Below are 24,535 nucleotides of genomic sequence, written 5' to 3'. Positions count from 1 at the left end.
TATGCACTTAAGCTATGAATTAAATGCAAAAGTAAACACGCATTGTTATGCATTATTGCTTGTTGGTATATGAGAAATACACATGAAATGGCTCTTAATATGGCTATACAGAAAAAAAGTCGAAACCATTTCATCACATAAAATATATTGTGAACATACCAGCGGGCAGCTAAAGTCTATATAAAGTCTATAAAGTATCTAAAAAAATAGAAATCTTAGTTCTCTAGGAATAGTTTCTTACTTTAAGCAGAAGGTCAGTGTCCCGGGGAAAAATATATTGAAAAATATTTTAAGGGCTTGCTGAAAAAAGTTGCTGTCCGTGAACTGGATTGTAATTGTTCATGTGACTTTATTTTTTACGTTGAAGGCCGGATTCAGGGAACGCCGTGTGCGAGTTTACTCAAAAGTCTCTATTTCTGTTCCGGAGAGAACATCATATCATTCAGGCTTTCGAAAAAACTGTCAACAGCTTCATGGGAAAGTTCCACTAAGTCGGAAATAGGGGTAACCATGCATTCATGCGCATGATTGTCTGCATTGACATTCTGATTTGCATTGCTGACAGAAGGTCGTACCTGTTCGATGCTGCTTTCATCTTGAACTTCACTACTCTTCAATCGCAGTGGTGAAGATTCCAGGAATGCCGTCATCAGAATTGGCAGCCTTTGAGGGCAGCACAGTGCGTGAACCTTGGTAGGAACCAACAGTGTATCTGCATCCACCGGCGCATCCGATTGTAGCGTCAGACAGGTGTCTAACACGCATTCTTCTCCGCATAGCAGACACCTTAGTACAGGTAAAACACACCTTTGCCACATTGGTCGAAATGATAGAAACCAAGTCATGTTCAGGTCTCTAAGCCGGGAGAGTCCCAGGATTTTTGATATCCGGTCCCGGTATCCAATGGCTAGGATCGTATCTTCCATTGTCGCGAGAGTTTGATCTGTGACATGGGTTGCCATATCGAAAAATAAGGACTAGGAATAGGATTCCTGCAATTAGTCCTAGGATTAGGGGAAGTCCGCCAAAAATCGAATGGACGAAATCTGGAAAAATACCCAGTATGGCTTTGAATGGTGTTAATGCCATCGAAAATACTGTCTTAAATACCTTTGAGACCCCTGTGGTATCAGAAATATTTAAGATTTCGCTCAGGATTTCCGCGAAATGTACGGGGGAATTGGTTGATAATAATGTATGTATCTCTGCAGTCGTCCTTGCGACTTGTAGATCATAAGTTTCTTTTGATGACGTGAGCCTTGTAGGCGTCTGAAGAAGCACTGTTTTCATTCTGCTTAAAGTGTCTATTCGAATAGAAGTAATTTTCAAACTGGGCCATGCCCTCGCCTCCCTGTCTGGAAAGGAGCTGGGGAACAAAGAACGTCCACAGCACTTGACCTTCGCCGTCGTAGTGACGAGATAAGGAGTCCCGGGCATAAGACTACAACATCTGCGGTCTACAATAAGAATGTAACTCCCATTATAGAGTCTTTGAAAGAATGGTTCTATTTCAGTTGCAGGTGCGCCTTGCTGGTGACATGAAAGGTTGTATGAATTCCCTTCACAGGCTCCGTGCAAACTAATACCGTTACACAGAAGCGTGCCGCTTAGTGACATAGCACAATTGTTGCCACTAAGAAACACTTTCTGTCCTTTGTTACTGACACATGCATGTGAATAGGGCAGGTTCCAAGTTGTTTTAAGGTACCCCGATCCCAATTTCTCGTACATGCCAGCCTGTATATATTTTTGGCAGTATTGAAACCTGAAGGTTGAGATTGGAATATTTATGATTCCGTGGATTATCCATTCACTGACAGGTCGTTCTGACATTGTCAACGGTAATCTTTCTAGTTTTTCAATGCTCAAGATTGTATAATCAGCACCCTTCTGCGCCATACCGATTTGTCTATCAGTAAGGTTAAAGATTTGGAATAGTGACGTAGTGTTGATTAAACGCCAAGGCACATAGCCTGAACGCAGATTTTGTAACGTCCAGCCAAGCTGTACGATAGAACGCAATTGTGACTGACCATGTTGTAATAACAGTAAGTCTTGCGATAATATATCGATTGCTGAAGACACAATGCTGTCCAATGAAAAAATTCTGGAGGACAGAGTCATTAACAGAAAGTGATTTTTCCAAATTAATACGGTCAATTTCCCGTATTCTTTCTGCTGTCTCAATTTGAGTAACCTTCCTGGCCTCATTGTATGCTGCATATACAGAGGCTGCTATGAAACGCTTTTGACGCTGTTTGCGTGGTCCCATTATGAAATCACGCAAGTCAGCACCATCAGTAAGTAAAGTTAGGTGTTGCTTAATTTCAGGCAGTGTGGAAGTTTGTAGCCATTGAAGGCATAATTTGCCCACACTGTAGGTTGTTATTATCCCTGGGTGATGTCTTTGGGGATATCTAGGGTCTGGCCTGGTCATTTTGAAACCCTGTGTTTTATTCAGGAATCTATCTTGACAGTTATTTGTATCTGTGGGCCAGATCAACCATTGTTTCCAATCAGGATGTGTTCTGTTTTGGATAAGTATATGGTTTATGTCTATTTCTTCATCTGTATCAGAGTTATTGCTAAACATTGTTGGCTTTGGAATAGACAGGTTATTTAAATCTTTGATTTTGGCTAAGCCAAGACAGGTGGTTTGTTGAACAGTGTCATTTAAAAATATCATTTGTTCTGGGATCATGCAGGCTCTAAACAAAGCTTCTAAACCCTGTACTTGCCATTCTTTTGTGCCCCAAACACTTTTCAAATCAACATTTTTGTCCCAATAATCGAATCCAAAAGTATTCATTTTTTCAAAGAATGAATCAGAATAAATCAATTTTGTGTTGGTTATCATGGTTTTGGTCCCTGTCTTGTTTGACAATTTATAATAAAATGTTTCAGCATTACTAGTGTTAAAACCTTGAAAGTATGAATATTTGTCATAAACGGTTCTAGAGCTCCCTTTTGGAGGTGTAGCACAATGTTCCCATTGATTAAAATTTAAAACATTTCTAGGTTGTGCAGATTTATGCAAGAAATGGTTACCATAGTGGTTATAGCAATACATACTATCATAATTTGTAGAACCTTGCAAATAATCATGTTTTGTAAATTTAGCAGACATTACTAAGTCAGACATCATATTGTTTATACTTTCAAAGTCCCAATCATCAGCAAATGAGTTTGGTTTTGCAAAGTCACTCAAAGAGATCTTAATTTGGTGTGGATATTTCAGGATCTCGACCGGACCATAAATTTCATAGTCAGTGTTGTCCCAGGCTACCCCACCAGGTATTGGAATTGCTGTGAAGTTGGCTGAAGAAAGTTCTGAAGAAAGTTCTCGTTTCTCGACGTGTGAAGATGTGTGTGGTTTGAGGACCAAGTTGATGTTCTGACTTGCTGTGTCCATTTTAGCATATTTTCCCTCAATGAAGCGTCCCAAAGTAAATACCATGATGAGCCAAAGTATGAGGATAAATGCACCAAAACCCACCCAAAATTCAATCCATGGAGAAATCAGATATGTTTCTTTTAGTTGTTTCAAAAGTTCCTTCGCTTTGTCTTTAAAGGATTTTGATGATGGCTGTGTCTTTTGTTCGCTGAAGCCTTCAGAGGAATCATCGAAGTTGATGAAGTAACCGGATGCAGTTCTGTCAATTGTTCCAATTGGTTCAGGATTTTTGTTTTTTGCATTTTCACTTGGTACTTCAGTATAGATTGGTGTGTCTCTGCTAAATGTCTTTATTTGGGTTTTCAGAGGTCTAAGTTCTATTGCATTGTTGCATAGTCCTTGTTGTTCTTCTGTAGGCGTTTCGAATGTGATGAGCCTCTTTGTTAGGACCTCTGTACTGGTAGCAAACCTTGGTGTTCTGCTACTTATTGGGAGTCCACTTGGCCTACTGTTTGTTATTGGCCACATGTTGTGGTTTTACCAGGTCGATGGATACAACTCGGTTCTCCTTTTTTCCAGCAAGTGGCGGTAGTACAACTGATCTTGTCCCGTTGACAGACAAGACAGGAACTGCTTTTCTGTAAGAAGGCCCAAATTCCTTCTTTACCGCGATCTTCTCCCTGACTAGATCCCCGACTTTTGGAATCCAGACAGGTCTTGCTGGGACAGGTGGTGATTCTTCAGTGGTTGTTGGCTGTTGTTTCAACTGTATGTTGCTCAGGTCTTTTCTTGTTTTGTTTAAGTCCTGCAAAATAGCCAAACGGTCTTTGACATCAAAGCTTTTTTCTGTTACCACTGAAGTCTGACTATCAAGGTCAGAGATCAACATCCTAGTTCCGAATAATAATTCGTACGGACTGAATCCCTTCAGAGAATTTCTTGGCAAGTTATTTAGACTACGTTGGACACTTATTAGATGTTTGACCCACCCAGCTCCCGAACCTAATATCCTTTCTATTATAGATTGCTTTCTGTCTTGGTTTTTTCTTTACACCATCCCATACCCTCAGGAAGGAAGTGAGAAGATTCCCGCTGGGCTGTGCTCATTTGGTCATTCTTTTCCCCCCAGGCTGGATTGCCTGAGAAAAGGAAAAAAAATGGTCGAACGTAGCATGCTCTTAGCGTATATGCCATTTAGACTCGCAAATCTTGTATAACAGTCCGGACGTCAGCTGAGTGCTGTGGATCTACATTATAAGTGGGAATTAGCCTGTATATGTTAATCGCAAGCCATTCTTTTTGCTGGTAACATTATCTGCCTTGATACGACGAGGTATTAAACTGCTTCTCTCCCCACTGCGATCTCTGTTGCAGTTTGGGCAGTTTTTTACAAAGATGGTAAGATGGAGGCTCATGCCTGGCCACCAGTACCGTGATTGTAAATCTTCCAGAGAATCTTTTAATTTAAGGTGTCTGTGACCCTCGCCCATGTGTGCGTCTGCGATTAACAAGTTTCTCCTGTCCTTGTTTGGAATCACTCTATCCCCCACTCCATGGATTCGAGCAAAAGGGACGGAGTTTGCATCGATTATGTATGTATAATTGAGTGGATAGTTGATCGGTAACGCTGAGCAGTCGCCTTTTGATGACGTTTTCACCGCCAGCAATGTTTCACCGTCAATGTATTTTAATGTATGCTTTTTTCGATCTACGGGAGCCGATTTAGTGGCTGCCGCTGCGGCTGTCTCAGCCAATGAATTCCCCACAACGTGAACGCCATCACGTTGATGACTCAGTGAGTGAGTCACGTGAGTCTTTGGTAGTTCTTTCTTCAAAAGAGCTACTTGTTCCCAGAGAAGTCTCTGCTTTATTGGTGCACCTGTGTCATCTTTGTAACCGTTCTGAATCCATGTCTGCAAATCCTTGTTATATGCTTTGACGCAGAAATATGAATCTGACACTATAAGTGTCGGGAATTCGCGATCCGCATTATCTAGCGCCATTTTCAAAGCTATTATTTCAGTTTGCATTTCTGAATTTGTTTCTACTGAGTGTGATTTTGTTAATAGAGGTCTTAGTTTACCTCCGCGCCACACTTCTTTTGTGATCTCACATGTGGGATTGTATGCATGTTCTCCCCAAACGGAGGGTTGAGCATGTCCATCTGTATAGATTACACAGGCGTAATGTCGTAGAGGCAGAATGTCGATTGGCAGAGGATACGTCTTTTCATATTTTAGATTTTCCAATTCTTCTAGTTCTTAAAAGACTGTCAACCAGGCAATACTTGATCATTCATATCCTCCGTACTGGATTTTCAGATGGGCAATTCTGGATTTTTTGAAGTTGAATTTGTAACCCTCTGCAGCGAAACCAAGTATTATGGTGTTCACTCTTTTCAAGTGAGTTTCCAAGTCATCATCTGTTAAGTAAATGTCATCGACATAAGATAATGCTTCATCATCATATTGTTGTAGTAATTCTGTTACTCTCGCTGAGAATACCCCCGGGCTATTCTTGTACCCCTGGGCTAACCGACAGAATTGTTTTTGAGTGCCATTTACTGAGAAAGCTGTTAAATATCTGCTCTCTGGTGCTATGTTTTGACAAAAGAATCCGTTGGAGATGTCCAAGGTAGTTTTGTATTTTTTGCGCACTATGTTATTCATTAGTGCAGCACTGTGTGAGTTTTGCACTGCAAAAGTTTTGCAACATGTGTTAAGGTGTCGGTAATCCAAAACTAGACGGTATGAATTGTCTGGTTTGGAGACCGGAAACAAAGGATTGTTCATTTGTGAGGTGCAAGTTTCAATCACCCCCTGGTATTCTAGCTGATCTAGTATTTCATTTACTTGTTTTTTAGCTTCTTGCTTAATTGGGTACTGCCTTTGTGCAGTTGGTTGTGATTTTAACTGGATTTTGTGAGGAGGAGAATCCTCATCCCATCCTACATGATTTTTATATAAAGCAGGTGCTAAGGCCACTGCCCACTTTCTAGCAAGTGTGTATTTTTTATGAATCGGGATTTGATTCGAGTAGGCAGGCATAATTACTTCTTCGCCATGAGGGCACTCCCTGACAAACTCTGGTGGCCAGTCTTTTTCAGCTAGAAGTATGTCATAACCCTTTGAGAGGTTATCCCAAAATAGTCCCCTTATTTTCCTAGTCTTATCTCCCTCTATACGTAATGTTATCTCGTATATTTTGTGGGGCTTGCTAACTCTGGTATCTGCAGTTTCCACTTGAAGGTATTCATTCGTGTCCACTGTCTCCAGATGATCCATAAGGACTTTGCGAGCTATGCTCACCTCTGCTGCGCTGTCTAGCATTGTCTGAGCCCACTCTCCGTTTTTCAGTTGTGTCCTCAGTATTCTCGGCATTGTTAACTACCTTGATACTGGCTACCTTCTTTTTTGGAAATTGTGATTTCTTTTTCAGTTGAGCAGGTTCCTTGTCTTTGGACTTGGCGTGCTCTTCTGATCGTCCTCTTCTTTCCGATTTCTGCGAGGAATTCTGAAAAGATTGAGAGGGACGTGTATCAATGTCTTGATATCTATCAGGTTTTTTAATATTATCCCTATTTCTAAGGTTATATCTATTCCCAGAGGGTTCACTCTGAGGTGACCTTTGTCTCGGGTTTGGAGATTTCTCTCTTCGCCTAGGAGACCTTCCTCTGGACTGGAATTTCTTTTCTTTTGGATTGGATTGTTTGTTCCCATCCCAGTTCTTTTTTGGTGAATTATTATTATTATTAAAAAACATTTTTTCTGGACTTGTAGTCAGTTGCGGTTTTACTGGTATTTCACCTAGACTATCTCTGCCTAGTTCTTCATAGGATTTTTCTATGATTCTGGCAATTTCAGCTGGTTGGTCTGCTATATCTGTCTCTTTTAACCTCTGGCGGATCGCCACGTTTGCTGCTTCACCCTTTATGTTGGCTAGTAATATAGCCGATACCTGCTTGAAGTCTTTTAGTAATTTCATACCAAGAGTTAAAGCAGGTTCTGGACCGTATTCATCTTGAATTTGTTTTAGCACATCTGGTATTACCGAAATGGATGGAACACCGTGCGTTTTTGTGTAGATGGAAGCAAAGACTGTACCCCAAGTGTCACAGTCCTCAATGTGTGGTGCGATTCCCATTGGGAGACATATAGTCAGAATCCTGTGTTTTTCTAATGGGGTGGTGTCAGGAAACACCGCCTCTATTTGGGTAATTTTCTGTGCCAACCAGAATGGTATTTGTTCCCGTTTAGCTGGAACTTTACCTAGGCAGGATTGGATGTTCTGTGGTGTAATTTTATTTGTGTTCCCCTGGTGAGGGGTCAGCTGTGGAAGTTTAATCGCTGGCTGAATTGTTGAAGTCCGCATTACATACTGAACTAATTGTCTGTGAATTTTTAGTAGTTGTTTTAGCTGTATTAACAGCTCTGCTGCAGGCATTCTTTCGATGTCTGGATATGGTGTGTATCCGGCTAGGACCGGCCACGTTGCTCCTGGTCTTCCTAAAGGACCGAGCCTTGTAATGTGATTATTATGTTTTAGGGTGCCATCAAATAAGAGCAAATGCTCTTGGAATTTGAGTGGTACTTCCACCTCCTCGAAAGGAGTGTACTCATTAGGAGGTTCCTCTACTTTGTAATAGTGGAAGTACTTTGTTATAGTATTAGCTGCTGGAAAATGTATCCATGTATAGTATACCTCTGTCTGCCGATATTCGTGTGCCTCGATTACGAATATGACTGTGCCACCTCTAGGTGTCAGTCCATTTTCTATAAGTTTTAAGGTTATAGATCTCCTTTTGGCGACCGGAATGAGTATTATATCCGCGTCTGCTGCTTGCATGGTAGCATCAGCATCTGCTATTTCAGTAGCTAATCTAGTAACCTCTCGTTCTTCATCGCTGTCCATTTTGCTGACAGGATGGTATTATGTTTATTTGCAGATCAGGTTTCTTTATGGAAACAGAGATTAGATGCACAATATTTTGGAACACTGTTTATCCTTCAACGTTGACTAGACCAAGAACCATACATAGGAGTTCCCTCCTGCGAGGTTTTGGAGGATATTATAACCTTTCACCCACTCCAGACGTCTTTGGAGTATTTGGGAAAAGGGGTCTGAGTGAGAAAGCACGACTGAGTTACTCTAAATGTCTTACGTTAGTTTTATCGCCCTTTCCAAACGCGTTGGGCGCCATGTAGTGTAGCTCCTATTTTCCCAATAGGCTCTGCGCATTGGAATAGTACCTACAGCAGTAAAGGCCTAGGCCAGACGTTAACTAGGTCTACTACTGTCGATACTAGACTTAATTTTTGGGTTTGCCAACTAAGCTCAGAGTTCGCTAGAAACTTTCTCGAATGTTCAAGGAAGGATTAACTCCCCTGATTAGACAAGAAGGGATTTAGTTTCTGACAACCATAGAACATGACAACTTTGCTCTCCCCTAATCAAGAGTCAATCTCGAGAGTCGTGTGAGCACAAGGCAATTATTTTACTCAGTCAGTACGTGCATTCTTAGTCTCATCAGAATGTAGAGAAAAGGAGGAGACGGGCGTGTTCAATAAAAGATGTTATTTATTGATCAGTCTCTTTTCTCGTACAAGAGAAATGGATCGATATTATTGCAATACTTATAGTTAAGTAAAGTGCATACATTAAAAGCAATAGTATAAAATAATACTGTAAAAACATTGATATGGTTTCTGAGCCATATGATGTTTAAAATGATTAAAATATATTTACATACACATATACATTTGACTAAACGTACTCAACTGGTGTTTCTAAATACGCCTACCCCGTGTACCTGACCTAAGTCTAATACGTGGGCGGGAATAGAAAGTTACAGTTTAAGTTAAGTTTGTTTTTGCCAAGTGAATAACTAAAGAATTCTCTAGGAGGGGTTATTCAGTTCTGTACCTGGAATTTAGGATGAATGAGGAATGGTATCTCTTTCTCTGCTCTCGATATTCCAGGCTGCCTGCGAGGGCTGCCCAGAAGCGCCGGTGCTGGGTCTCTCGGCTTGAGATAGCAGCGCGTCTCTCAGCGCGTCAGGAAGGCGGGGCTGTTGCCTGCGGGGTCTGCTTCTGCTCTCGGCTTCGGCAAGTATGGCTGCTCCGTCTTGTCACCACGCGTGTGTTTGCATAGGGCAAGGTCGGCAATATTTATACCTTAAAGGTGCCGGGATTGACGTAAGGATGGACATAGGTACGTCAATAAAGATGTCATACGACTTGCTCGTTAGCACATTCTTTACTAAAGTTCTCTGTGAAATCAAAACAATGGCCGCACGGATTATCCAGGTTGTCATAGGTTTGATTTGTTATGAGAACGTCGTATGCCTTATCAGGGGCTGGAGGAATGTCGCTTGTCTAATTAGATCTCAAGCGTTATGACCTAATCAGATAACACGTTCCTGTGCCGTAGTGTGACTGCGTCAGATAACGGTATCTGCATCATGGGGGATTTCTTGCCTCATGGGCTGACTGTTAGTTAACTAGCTAGGTAGGTTAACCAGAATATGGTCAGGAATAGGGGGATCGATTCAGAACCTATAGAAATACACGACAAAGTGCTGCCTCGGGAGGCATGAAAGATACCCTTGGGGTACTGAATTTTTCACCCTCCCAAACCATGCTTCTTCGTTGCTTGATTTGCCACATGGTACTTATCACTGACGGCTTTCTCCTCACCGTAAATAACTTTATTTTAGTGCAGTGATACTGGTGATTTGGGGTGTTTGTCAGCTGAGATTTGCACATTTCTTTGTGTATTTTGGCAAGAGATGAGCTAGTCAGCTCTTTTTAAACTGGTAAACAATATTTGTAGGTTGTAATGTTGGTGAATGATTATTTAGGAATTATAAAAATATTATTATTATTACTATTACTGTCTTCCGGAATAGCAGCCAGCTACAATTTTATTTTGTGTATTCTTGTAGTAATGACCACAGAAGAGTCACGGGAGAAGGATAAACAAGAAGGTTTATTAACTGAGTTAGCTAAACAGATAAGAACCCCAGCCATAGCTGGCTCGCATCAACCGCCCCGTGAACTCTCCTCGGGCGCTCGCCTTGGAACGCTCTCTACAGTGACATTCTAAGTGATGTCACTGCAGCTCGTTCCAAGGTGGTGCAGAGGGCAGGGGTGACCCAGGCGGTGGCAGTCCCGGTAGATCGGAAGATACCACACATCCCCCTACCCTACAAACTTTAGAACATGTAATATCGGAAACAGAACACCAACATGGTGAGCAATTACATAGTCACATAATGATCCAGATGTTTGGGGCGCCTAACCACCCTCTGACTGTTTCTGCATGAGGCATGAGATTCTCCACCACACACCCTCGCGGGTAGGCTCCCTTCCCCCCGGGTCGGCTCCTCACCCATGACCTCTTCATCAATGACCTCGGGAGGGAGGTGGCATTTAGCCACCCTTTCTAGATTCCATATCTTCCCCTCCTGGGTCTTTACCGCATTTTTGAACAGTTTTACAATCTTCGTTGGTTTAGTGAATTCAGACCACTGCGCTCCACCTGTAGGTGCTCTGATTCTTACTATGTCCCCTACCTTGAACCCAACCTCTTTCACTGAGTGTAGCCTGTCAAACCTTTCTTTCCTCTCTATCATGGCTTTGTGCTGCTTGTCCAGCCCTTGTGTTTCTCTAGTGTGCCCTGTCCACCCCTTCTGCCACCCCATCCAACCTGGTGATAGCTTCGTGTTAGGCTACCTAGCTCTGAGTAGTTCGAAGGGGGTGATCCCCGTTGTTTGGTGAGGAGTTAGGCGATATGCTTCTAGGCGTTTTCTCATCTCCTCTTTCCAGTTCAGACCATTGGTTCTTGCCAGTTGGATGCCTTCTTTGAGTGTTTTATTGAATCTTTCTACCATTCCGTTGGTCTCAGGGTGGTACAGTGCGCAACGTTTGTGCATAATCCCATTGTTCTCAAGGAATTCCCCCATCTCTTTCGAGCATAGCTGCACCCCATTGTCCGTCAGGAGACTACTTGGCAGACCTTCCCGGAGAAACAGTTCTTGTAGGAACTCAATGACCACTTTTGTGGTTATTTCAGACACCATCTTCACCTCTGGCCACCTGGAATACAGGTCCACGAGCACAAGGATGTAGGGTGTGCGAAGTTCACCTGCGAGCGGTCCTATTATGTCCAATGCCACTTCTTCCCAAGGCCCCACAGGTGGTGGTCTGCATTGCATGGGAGGTGTGTGTTGTTTCAGGACTTTGTCACTCATGGTGCATGGTATACAGTCCCTGACCTTTCTCTCAATTATGCTCTCCATGTTTGGCCACCAGTAGTCTTCCCACATTCTCTGATTGGTTTTGGTGATACCCAAATGTCCCTCGTGGGCGAGATCGATGAGATACTCCCTTAACACACTGGGAGGGATCAGCCTTGTGCCACGGAACAGACACTCATCGGAGATGGATAGTTCGTCCTTGACCATCCAGAACGGTCGTAGGGTGTCATCCTTTTTGTCTTGGTGATTCCAGTTACCCTTTACCTTCTCAATCACCTTCACAAACAGGTCATCATTTCTTAGAGCTTCTTTCCAATTTACCTCACCCACAGCTCCTTGGGTGATCGCGCATACCTTTTCAGCCAGTGTCTCGTCCTGATCTTCGTCGTTGTCTCCACCTACTTGTTCATCTCCCATTTCGTCCACCAGACGCGAGAGGCATCTCAGCGGCCAAATTCTTCGCCCCAGGAACATATTCCACATCAAACGTATACTCCTGCAGATTCACCACCCAACGTCTGATTCTACTTGAGATGGCGTCCAGTCCTTTTTTGTTGAAAACCTCTACCAGGGGTTTGTGATCCGTTCTCAGAATGAACTTTGCACCCCAGAGGAAGTCCCGGAATTTGTTCACAGCCCAGTGCACAGCTAAGGCCTCCTTCTCTATCACTGAGTAGTTCACCTCAGACTTCTTGAGAGATCTAGATGCGAAGGCTATTGTCTCCTCTCCGCCCCCGCCCATCTGGGTCAGGACCGCTCCTAGTCCCTTAGAGCTCGCATCAGTCGTTATAACCGTTTTCCTATTTGGTATAAACGCTTTGAGGCTAGGGGCTCCTGCTAGGGCTTTCTTCACCTCTTCGAACTCCCTCTGGCATTCTTCATTCCACACGAACTTCACGTCTCTTTTCAGTAGTTGGCGTATGGCGTATGTCCTGCTTGCAAAATTCTTTAGGCTGAATGCCTCTAGACGTTATCTTGTGTCCCAAGAAATCGAGCTCCTCACACTTGATCCTGCATTTTTCTCTCTTCACCGTTAAGCCCTGTTCTCTGAACCTCGCCAGCACTTGTCTTAACCTGTTGTCGTGTTGTCTGTTGTCTTGGTAACACAACACACCAGGGATGCTGCTGAGAATGTTGCTCATCAGTCTTTGGAATACCGATGCAGCCGAGACTAGGCCGAACGGCATCCTCTTGAATTTGAAGGCCCCCATGGGTGTCACGAACGCCGTAAGCTCTTGAGAATCCTCGTGGAGTCTGATCTGAAAATAGGCAGAGGTTAAATCCAACGTCGAGAACACTCGTGCTCCTTCCAATCTGCTCATCATTTGGGCGATGTTGGGTAGCGGGAACTTGTCTACCACGACCTCTTTATTCAGTGCCCTGAGGTCTATGCACAAACGGACAGAGTTATCCTTTTTCCTGGCTGCGACGATCAGCGCCAGCCACTCCGTTGCTTCCACAGGTTCAATCACCCCTAGGTTGCAGAGTTTCTCAAGCTCCGCTCTGACTGCTTCTTGTATGGATATTGGTAGGTTTCTCACCTTCGCCACCACAGGCACAGCATGCTCCTTCAACTTTATCTTATGTGAGTAATTCTTGAGGCACCCAAGTTCCCCGCTGAATACCTCCTTAAATTCCTCTTCAATGTTACCAGACCTCTCCTCTATTTCCTGCACTAAGATTTGTGGGGTTTTGTTAGGGTTGAGGTACACTCCCAGATCCTTTTGTGCTTGCCAACCTAGTATGTTATCCCCTACTAGTGATACATATATCTTGGAGACTGTAAATCTGTCTTTGTACCCCACTCTGCCCCAAAAGTAGCCCTTCATATTGATGGGACGATTCCCATAACCCCCTGGACTGATAACCATTTTGTTCAACTTTAGTTTACCTTTTTTCACACTTTCAAACACCTTAGCATTGATGATAGTGATTTTAGAACATGAGTCGAACAGCGCTTCTAAACCAGTCTCTTCTATTGTTATGCTGTCTTTCGGATAGCTAACTTGTCCATCCTGCACCTGTAAGACAATCTCATCACACACACTTGTAGTACTTTCTTTCCCCTGCTTCTTGTATCCTTGCCCACTCCTGCAGTACTGTCTGAAGTGACCCTTCTTATCACACTTACTGCAAGTATATTTCAGTGCGGGACAATTCTTGTCATTCGCCATGTGTCTTTGCTTGCCGCATCTATAGCAGTTACCTTTAAGGTTCCACCCCCCTTTGCTCTCGGTTTGTTCTCTCTGCACCTTCTTTTGCTCTCTTGGGGCCCGATGTAGGTGGCAAATACCGGTCAGAAACGGCCGAATTCGGACGTTTCCGACCGGTATTTGGCATCTTGAGATGTAGGGGGCCAGATTTTACAGATTCTGTAAATTTACCGAATCGGTAAATTTACAGAATCTGTAAAATACCGAATCGGTATTTTTACCGATTCGGTAATTCCCAGATGTAGGTGGGACTCTTCTGAGTCCCAAAGGCCCTACAAATTCGGCATTTTACCACCCAATCCAATTGGGTGTTAAAATACCGAATTCAGGTGTGCATGCACATGTGTGCATGCACACCTAGCCATGTGACAGACAGACATGCCCTTAGGGCATGTCTGTGTGCCACATGGCGCACATGCCTATTTTTGGGGTGCCAGAGGGTGTCAAAGTGACACCCCCTGCACCCTTGCAAAATTCGGTATTTACCGATTCTGTAATTACAGAATCGGTATTGCCCATTGATTCCTATGGGCTTTAAGGCCCATAGGAATCAATGGGCAATACCGATTCGGTATTTACCGATTCGGTAAATACCGAATCTTAACGATTCGGTATTTACAGAATCTGTAATACCTACATCTCCCCCCTTCATATTTACCGACTCTTAAATACCGAATCGGTAAAATTCGGTATTTAAGAGTCGGTAAATATGAATTACCTACATCTGGCCCTAACTGCTAACACTTCTTCGCTTTCTGTCACCACTTCACTCACTTTGACCTTATTCTCAACTGCCTTATTCCCGCTGTCTTGTTTTATCTCATTCACACACAGCATCATGTGTTCAACCTGCTTGGCTATGATAAGTATCTCCCTTAGCGGTGGATCATCTTTCAGCCATAATTCCTCCCGCACCCGCTCTGTCCTACATGTCAATACAAACTGGTCCCTGATCCTTTCTTCACATGCGCCACCAAACTTACACGTGGCAGCTAATTTTCTTAGCTCTAAAACAAAATCTTCAATAGTTTCCCCTTCCTTCTGACCTCTCTTGCCAAAGTGGTAAGTTCCATAATGGTGCTAGTCTTGGGAAGGTAATGCAAGTCAAGCTTTTTCAGACTAACTTCAAATTCATTCAAACCCCTTGCCTCCTGCGCACCCAGATCCGGGAGACGGTCTAACACTTCTTCGCCTTCTGCCCCCATTTAGTACGACAACAATGCTATTTTTCTTTCTAGACCTAAATTTGGCCCACATACTGTTGCGTAATTGAGGAAGACTTTCTTCCATTTATTCCATTTCATAGCAGGTTCCCCAGGGTTAGCTAAGAAGAAGGGTGGGGGTGTCACGTTTTGCATGCTTGCCTAGCTGTACCTTTCGTGCAAATTACGATGACCCAGCACCCCGCGGACCCACAACCAGCCAGCCCCTTATCCTAAGAGTATCACAACCTAGGTTACCCACCAAGAATCCTGTTTAACAACTTTCCTGGAAAAGTACAACACTTTTATCTAGGTGTTGGGGCCCTGTCAGACTAGGATCAGCAGTTTATACAGTGGCGAGTTATTCCTACTTGATTATACCCTGAAAGTCTTTCCCTGTTAATGAAAGTTTCTGGAACCCTTCCTGTGCGCCTTGGACTGGCAGGTGACAGCGCAAAGGGGAAGGTATAAACTCTCTTCCTCACGCTGCAGTCAACACCACATTGTGCCTTTACAGTAGGACCCCGGATTGTTTCAATGCAGGGGCAAACCTTATCGCGGCAAGGCCCAGCCGCTTCCCACCGTTGACTCCTGTCACAGTCCTGTCCACAGTTCCTTCAGGATCGTGAGTTACCTCCTGGACGCGCCGCGGCCACTACCGAGCCCTTGCCGCCGCCGCTGAAAACCCCACCAGGTGCAGCACCGCAGACACTTTCCTCTAATAATCGCCCCCGCAGCCCTTCAGAAGTTCCGAGTTCCACTCTTCAAGCCTCTCCCTGCAGCATTTCTTTACTTTCTTTTATACACTTCCTGGACCCATCCTTGACAGACAGTGACTTAGTTGTCCTTTTATCCTGCGCACTTATAATGTGATTCACTCCAGGCAGCAGCTTAAAACAACTTCCTAGTACGCTTTATATATCTGTTAGAGAAATCTGCGCAGCCACATAAATACCGTTGCTGCTCCACTCACATTAGTAGAAAATTAAGTCCGCTCACCGCTGTCAGATCGTATTTGACATATGGATACCCGACACCTTCTTTCCGGGTTAGTTGCGTTTCTTTTCTTCTCAATGCTGCACTCTAAGCGTGTTGGGGTCCGTGTAATTATTTTTCCTTTAGTCCGAATTTCCCTCGTCGCCAGTGTAGTAATGACCACAGAAGAGTCACGGGAGAAGGATAAACAAGAAGGTTTATTAACTGAGTTAGCTAAACAGATAAGAACCCCAGCCACAGCTGGCTCACGTCAACTCTCCTCGGGCACTCGCCTTGGAACGCCCTCTACAGTGACATTCTAAGTGATGTCACTGCAGCTCGTTTCAAGGTGGTGCAGAGGGCAGGGGTGACCCAGGCGGTGGCAGTCCCGGAAGATCGGAAGATACCACAATTCTCTACCTCGTGCTCTTCAGTCTCTTTCTGAAACCTGCAAGCACATCACGAGAAACACTGGATGTTCCAACCTGATGCAAGAACAGTTTCCATTTATGATCATTTACGATCATTATCTCAGAATGTTTCATCTTCCAGCGCTCCGAGACCGGGCTTTCTCACACATTTCCATATGAAGACCTCAACGTGCTGATCTGTGCACGCTGAATGGACACAGCAGTTTTTAAGCACAGGTAGTGTGAGTTTATCTGTCTCAAGATATCTTTTTTTTACTTCAGTTAGAGAGTCGAACTACTAGATATGTTTGCATTTTTGTTGGCTAATCTGTAGCTGAAACAAAATTGTGCGAGCCTTAGCTGAATAGTTGTTGTGGAAATTCAACAGGTCTTTCTTATTTTAAAAAAAACATAGTAAAACTAAGGGTTTTGCATTTTAAGATGCCAGGTGTATTGGTCGGCTGTATAGTGCGCCAATCATGATATTACTTAGAGTACCACAAGACAAGATGTTATATTGGCAGATGCCTATGGTGTACCCTTACTGCTATTGCAGGCACTTCCGCTGTTAGGAATTTAGATCACTTGTAGTGTGTGTAACCCTGATCTATGTGTCAGGGAAGAATATGCTATACCTGTTGTATGTTTATGGGTGAATGTGTTTGTGTGAGAGAGAGTGAGAGAAGCTTGCACAATGGCGTCTGCTTGCACTGTCCCTTGCTGTTGGCAGAGCTTTGTCTGCTGCTGTGCTCCCTGTTGCTGAATCTAGGTAAAGCTCATTCAAGTATACAGAAGCCAGACCTATTGACTTTGTTGCCATTCTTTCCATGCAGATGTGGCCATTTATGTTTTGTTCTGGAATTGTGGCATCCCTGACTTTAATCTATGGTTGGCAAGCATTAGTACATTCAGAGGCACAGCGGGGATGGTTGACCTGAGGCACCCGGGGGCTGCAGACAGAGAAGGGACAGGAGAGGGAGGGAGCCTATACTGTGCTGTCTCCCTCACAGCTGCCTTAAGCATGGTCTTCATCACTATACTGTGCTTTATCACATAAAACTACATTATTGCATGGACTTCCACCACCATACTGTGCCTTTTCTGTTACAGCTGCTGTTAGCATGATTTACCTTTACCTTACTGTTAGTTATCCCTCTCCTTTAGCATAGTCTTCCATCACCAGGAGCTTTGAGGGGCAGAGAAGGAGCTACCTGATGCTGAAGCTCCATGTGCCTCTTACAACTGTCAGTCTCGTTCGCTACGCTCCCTCGCCATAGGGCACTCATCCCAAACTTTTACGCCTCACCACTTTCAAATGTCACCAGCCGCACCTGTTTCTTTCTCTAATCTCCTCTTTTATTTAATCGCTCATAACCTTTTCACCTGCCTTTCTCCCTGTTTCAACCCTGCCTTTGCTTCTCTGTCCGCCTTTAACAATTATTTTTCCTTTGAATATATACATTTAATGGTCTCTATCTGTGTAACTCTCTCCAGAATGCCAACCGCTAGTTCTTTCTGTCTCACTCCCCACACAACCACACACACAACCACACCACACACACACAAACACACACACACACACACACAACCACACACGCACACAACCACACACACATAACCACACACAACCACACATACACTCAACCACACACACACACACACACACAACCACACACACACACAACCACTCACACAACCACACTCTCTCCAGAATGCCAACCGCTAGTTCTTTCTGTCTCACTCCCCACACAACCACACACACAACCACACACACACACAACCACACACACGCACACACCCACACACACACATAACCACACACAATCACACATACATACAACCACACACACACACACAACCACACACACACACAACCACACACACAAACACACACAACTACACACACACACACACAACCACACGCACACACAACCACACACACAACCACTCACACAACCACACACACACAACCACACACACAACTGCACACACACAACCACACACAACCACACACACAACCACAAACACAACACACACAACCACCATCACACACACAACCACACACACACAACCACAACCACACACACAACCACACACACAACAACACACAACCGCACACACAACCACACACACAACCACACACAACCACACATACACAACCACAACACACAACCACACACACACACACATACACAAAAACACACACACAACCACACACACAACAACCACACACACAACCACACACACACAACCACACACACACAACCACACACACAACCACACACTCAACCACACACTCAACCACACCGTCAGTGCACACTTTCACCAGGCACAGACCCCATCAGTCATCAGTGCACGCTTTCAACGGGCATAAACTCCACCAGCCATCAGTGCATGCTTCCACCAGGCACACACCACCAGACATCCGTGCAGGCTTTCACCAGGCACACACACACCACCCGACGTCTGTGCATGCTTTCACCAGGCACACACACACCACCAGACGTCAGTGCACGCTTTCACGAGGCACACACACATCACCAGCTGTAAGTGCATGCTTTCACCAGGCACACACCACCAGCCGTCGGTGCATGCTTTCACCAGGCACACACACCACCAGCCATCAGTGCACACTTCCACCAGGCACACACACCACCAGCCAGCAGTGCACACTTCCAACAGGCACACACACCACTAGCTATCAGTGCACAATTTCTACAGGCACACACACCAGCAGCCATAAGTGCACACATCAATTGTCAACGCATCCACAATTAACTATTGTAGCAATCGCAGTATGGCGCACTTTACTAAACATATTCATCTAAAGCGCAGCATGCCACCATTGCTAAAAAAATAAATACACATTTTTTTGGCCTACAATTTATAGACTTTTGTTGCAATTGGTGTTGCAGTATTTAGCAATGCCAATAGCTCAAACTTAATTAATGCGAGACCTATTGCATTGCAAATGCTTGTTTTTCTTGGAGGGAGGGAGGGCTTTCTTATTGGGTCTATGCTGATTTCTCGCTGCTGGGGTTTGCACTGTGTAATGGATTTACCTCATTTATTGTTGAATGTGGGGGTATATCCTTGAGTTGTCATCTCTAACAGGTGGTCCACTGAGGGAGTGCAGGGAGCCTTGGGCTCTGTATTGATACCCCAACACTTGAGGGCGGATGAGTATATTTGGTGCTTGCTGTGACTACCATAACCAGTCTGAAGATTCTCTCTCTTAATGTGAAGGGTCTTAATGCCCCCAACAAGCGCCGTCAGATCTGGTGCTACTTATTACAACAAAACCCGCACATTATCTTCCTGTAGGAGACACTCCTCCCGAGGAAGGACGCACACCGTTTGGCCCACCCTAAATACCGCCTTCAGTGTTGGGCATTGACGCTTACGAAAACAGCTGGGGTGGCTATTCTCTGTAGGGCAGGCATTCGTCAGGGAACCGCTGCGAGCAATATTTGGCAAGGAGGGCAGATTTATGAAATTAGTGGTCCAGGTTGGACTACAGCCACTTGGGGACCAATTATGATGGCCGGCGGAGGCACGACCACGGTGCTGGCGGAAAATGCCTTTTTCCGCACGCCAGCAGCGGTCCTCACACCCGCCATATTAGTATGGTCAAACATAGCCCATTTCCCGTCCGCCGCGGTGCAATGCGAACTGCCGTAAAAATGCGCCCACCACCACGGCGGTGGGAGCCAATAGAGACACACCGCCGTGCGGAATGACATCCCGACTGCTGTACAAATCAGGATGCCCCAAACAGCCAGTTTCACTGCAGCGGAGAAACTGCCCACCCAGAAACGGCGGAAGCTCAACAGCAGAGCGCAAAACCAGATTCCTGGTCACCTCCCACCCGGTCACGACCGCAATGGATCCAGCTCTACACGGCTTCCCGGTGATGTACCTGATACACTACCAGCAACTCATGCACTGTCGCAGAAGCCGCCGCAGGTACTCAATAACACAACTCTGCACACAACAACAACTTTTTACCCATGTGCAGATACAGGGTTCCTGTCCACACCAGACACCCTGGTGGGGACAGGAACACATCCACAAGTGTACCCACACATGTCCTACCTGTCACCAAATCACCCCTCCACATCCAGGTCACCAATCTACTGCGATCTTGAAGTAATGTCCCGGTCACGTCACTGCAGTGGTGAAGCCACGTGAAACATGCGCACGATGCAGTAGGTAGGGCCACTGCCAGGCATGGGCAGTCCACAAAGATCACAGGGCCACACCTTTACACTCCACACACTAGGCCCCCCCCAACATGAAGGGACATGCCATGTGCCCCTCCTGTGCCCCCGATGCACAATAACCAGCCAGGTGAACCCACACCCTGCACAACACACCAAACAACTAGGGAGACAGCCTCAGCCGGTGTGGCTGCAGAGGAACACACATCACAGAAGCACAGGGCCAGGGCAACCCACACACCACCACAACACCACACTCATGGCAAGAAAACGGAGAACAAGCACAAAATAAACACACACACAGATAATGAACAATCACTCAACTGGACACACAGCCTACCAAGTCACACAGACATCCCCACACTGACACACAGCCACATACACAGACCACATGCCAGCAGCAATGGAGGACAACAAATAGGAAACCTAAAGCGAGGTACATACAAATGGAAGGCCAAGGAGCTAACACCAAGCATCAATCAATCAATCAATCAATCAATCAATCATAGCATTTGTATAGCGCACTACTCACCCAGAGGGTCTCAAGGCGCTTGGGGGAAGGGGGGTCTGCTATTGCTCGAACAGCCAGGTCTTGAGTTGTCTCCTAAAGGCGAGATGGTCCTGGGTCAGCCGGAGGTGGGTGGGGAGGGAGTTCCATGTCTTGGCCGCCAGGTAGGAGAAGGATCTTTCTCCGGTGGTGGCTCTTCGGATGCGTGGTACGGTGGCGAGGGCGAGGCTTGTCGAGCGTAGCTGGCGGGTGGGCGTGTAGAAGGTCATTCGGTCGTTGAGGTACTTGGGGCCCAGGTCGTGGAGGGATTTGTGTGCGTGGGTGAGGAGTCTGAACGTGATTCTCTTGCTGACGGGGAGCCAGTGCAGGTCCCTCAGGTGTCCAGAGATGTGGCTGCGTCGGGGGATGTCCAGGATGAGTCGGGCGGAGGCGTTCTGGATGCGTTGGAGTCTTTTCTGTTGCTTGGCTGTGGTTCCGGCGTAGAGGGTGTTTCCGTAGTCCAGTCGGCTTGTGACGAGTGCCTGGGTGACCGTCTTCCTGGTTTCGGTCGGGATCCATCGGAAGATCTTACGGAGCGTGCGTAGGGTGTTGAAGCATGATGAGGAGACGGCGTTGACTTGTCTGGTCATCGAGAGGGAGGAGTCCAGGATGAAGCCCAGGTTCCGTGCATGGTCTGTTGGCTTGGGTGCGCTGCCTAGGGCCGGGGGCCACCAGGTGTCGTCCCAGGCAGAGGGTGATGGTCCCAGGATGAGGACTTCCGTCTTGTCTGAGTTCAGTTTCAGGTGGCTGTTCTTCATCCACTCGGCGACGTCTTTCATCCCTTCGTGTAGGCTATTTCTGGCGTTGGCGGGGTCACTGGTGAGGGAGAGGATGAGTTGGGTGTCGTCACCGTAGGAGGTGATGTTGAGGTTGTGTTGGCGTGCGATGGCTGCAAGGGGTCTCATGTAGACGTTGAAGAGGGTGGGGCTGAGTGATGATCCTTTTGGTACGCCGCAGATGACTTCGGTGGCCTCGGACCGAAATGGGGGGAGGCGGACTCTCTTTGTTCTTCCGGCGAGGAACGAGATGATCCATTCCAGAGCCTTCTCTTGGACACCTGTGTTGCTCAGGCGTTGGACTAGGGTGCGGTGGCAGACCGTGTCGAACGCTGCGGAGAGATCCAGGAGGATGAGGGACGCTGTTTCTCCGTTGTCGAGCAGAGTTCTGATGTCCTCGGTGGCAGCGATGAGGGCGGTCTCGGTGCTGTGGTTGGCTCGGAAACCGGACTGCGAAGGGTCAAGGGATCCGTTCGTCTCGAGGAAGGTGGCAAGCTGGCTGTTGACGGTCTTCTCGATGACTTTGGCAGGAAAAGGGAGGAGCGAGATGGGGCGAAAGTTCTTGAGGTCGGTGGGGTCCGCTGTTGGTTCCTTCAGTAGGGCGCTGAGCTCGGCATGCTTCCAGCTCTCCGGGAAGGTGGCAGTGTTGAAGGAGATGTTGATGATGTCCCGCAGTTGGGGTGCGATGATGGCGTCAGCCTTGTTGAAGACGTGGTGGGGGCAGGGGTCGGTCGGAGATCTGGAGTGGATGGTGTTCATCATGCGGGCTGTGTCTTCGGTGGTCACCGTGGTCCAGGTGCGGAGGGTGGTGGTGGGGGGCGTTGGTTCGGCGGTAGGGTGCGTGGATGGTGCGCCGAAGCTGTTGTGGATGTCGGCGATCTTGCAGTGGAAGAACGAGGCGAGAGAGTCGCAGAGGTCTTGAGAAGGGGTGATGTTGTTGTTGCCTGTGCTGGGGTTGGAGAACTCCTTGACGATGCTGAAGCATGTGTACATGCAAGAGAAGGAACATATAACAACACCCTCAGCCCATCAAATCACACAAGACTGGCACAGTGAGTGAAGTCAAACCACAGTCACCTCAGTGCAACAATTCAGGGAGACAGCAAGGCAACTCATGTATAGGCACGGGGATGAAAGGAAGGGTATGAAGTCAGATAGTGAACAGCCACACATCTGTATCCAACTGCATGACAGGAGTATGTTAGCAGCACAACACACAGGACCCATTGCAACACTACATGACTGTCAAACACAAATATGAACCTTCACACATATCCCCCAATCACACCTGCAGCACATAACACAAGTGTCAAGCACACAGAAGGGGGCCAATAATGTCCAGTCAATACACTGACAAACAATCGCACTCCCTGGGGGGTATCCACAAACATCACACACACACACACACGCACACACACACACACACACACACACACACACAGGGATGCCTGAACCAATGTTTGCACAAAAACAACAGCCAAACACATAACTCAATAAAAACACACACAGAACTACAACAAGACCAGACATGACCCTTTGCATCAAAACTGTGGAAAGGCAATGGGAGCACAGACGTAACAGGAGTACAAAACCTCATCAGTCAGGAACAATGCACAGACAACATACCACAACACAGACAAGACGTGCATCATCACAAAACACTAATGGACACAAACTGGGAGAAATGGGCCTACAATGACACACAGACAGACATACCACACCACCCATCAAGTCAACATGGTTTCATAATGTACCACATGCCTGCACATGCACAAGAATGACAAGACTAAGCTCAAATATGAGAGGAGAAAACACAAAGGATGCACCTAAAACAAGTACAGGAACTAGAATAGACCTAAGTTCATATGACAGACACACAAGTAAGGCACACCACACTGGCAACACACATCTGAATGAAACACAACAGCAAAACACACACACTGACATGCAAATAGAACACCACACACAGAACATCTGTCATCTGCAAGAGACAACACAGCCCAAACACTGCACACAGCCACATCAAACACACAACAGATGCACATGCCAATACATCACATTGCAAACACAGCAGGACATCAGGGGATGAACACCAGGCAAGGACAAGGCACCATAAACTCACAGCACTGAAGTGTGTGCACACCAAACATACCAGTTCCACACAGATATGAGTGACACCATGAACATCCACAACAACAATCAAAACAGTACACAGACAATACCACACTCAGGAAGTTAAGCAGTCCTTCAGCAAATACACACACAGCTAACCCAACACCCACAGATGCATAAGTCTGGGACCCCAAAGTGGAAACAACATGATCAGAGGACTATGTAGCACAAACAGTTTAACTGCATATGAGCAACCATGACTGCAAAACAGTACAACAATATCACATATAACTAATTGGGAAAATGTCCTGAGTGGCACATTGCCCCTGTGCACAGATATGCACCACAAAGCACAGTGTTACAAATGAAGTGATGAGGAGGCACACACACAGGCAAGCCAAGGGGACAGCTGACATGAAAGTGAAGTGT

Source organism: Lissotriton helveticus, chromosome 11 (genome assembly GCF_964261635.1).
Source record: "Lissotriton helveticus chromosome 11, aLisHel1.1, whole genome shotgun sequence".
NCBI classification, from domain to species: domain Eukaryota; kingdom Metazoa; phylum Chordata; class Amphibia; order Caudata; family Salamandridae; genus Lissotriton; species Lissotriton helveticus.
Note: the sequence above shows the minus strand (reverse complement) of the source record.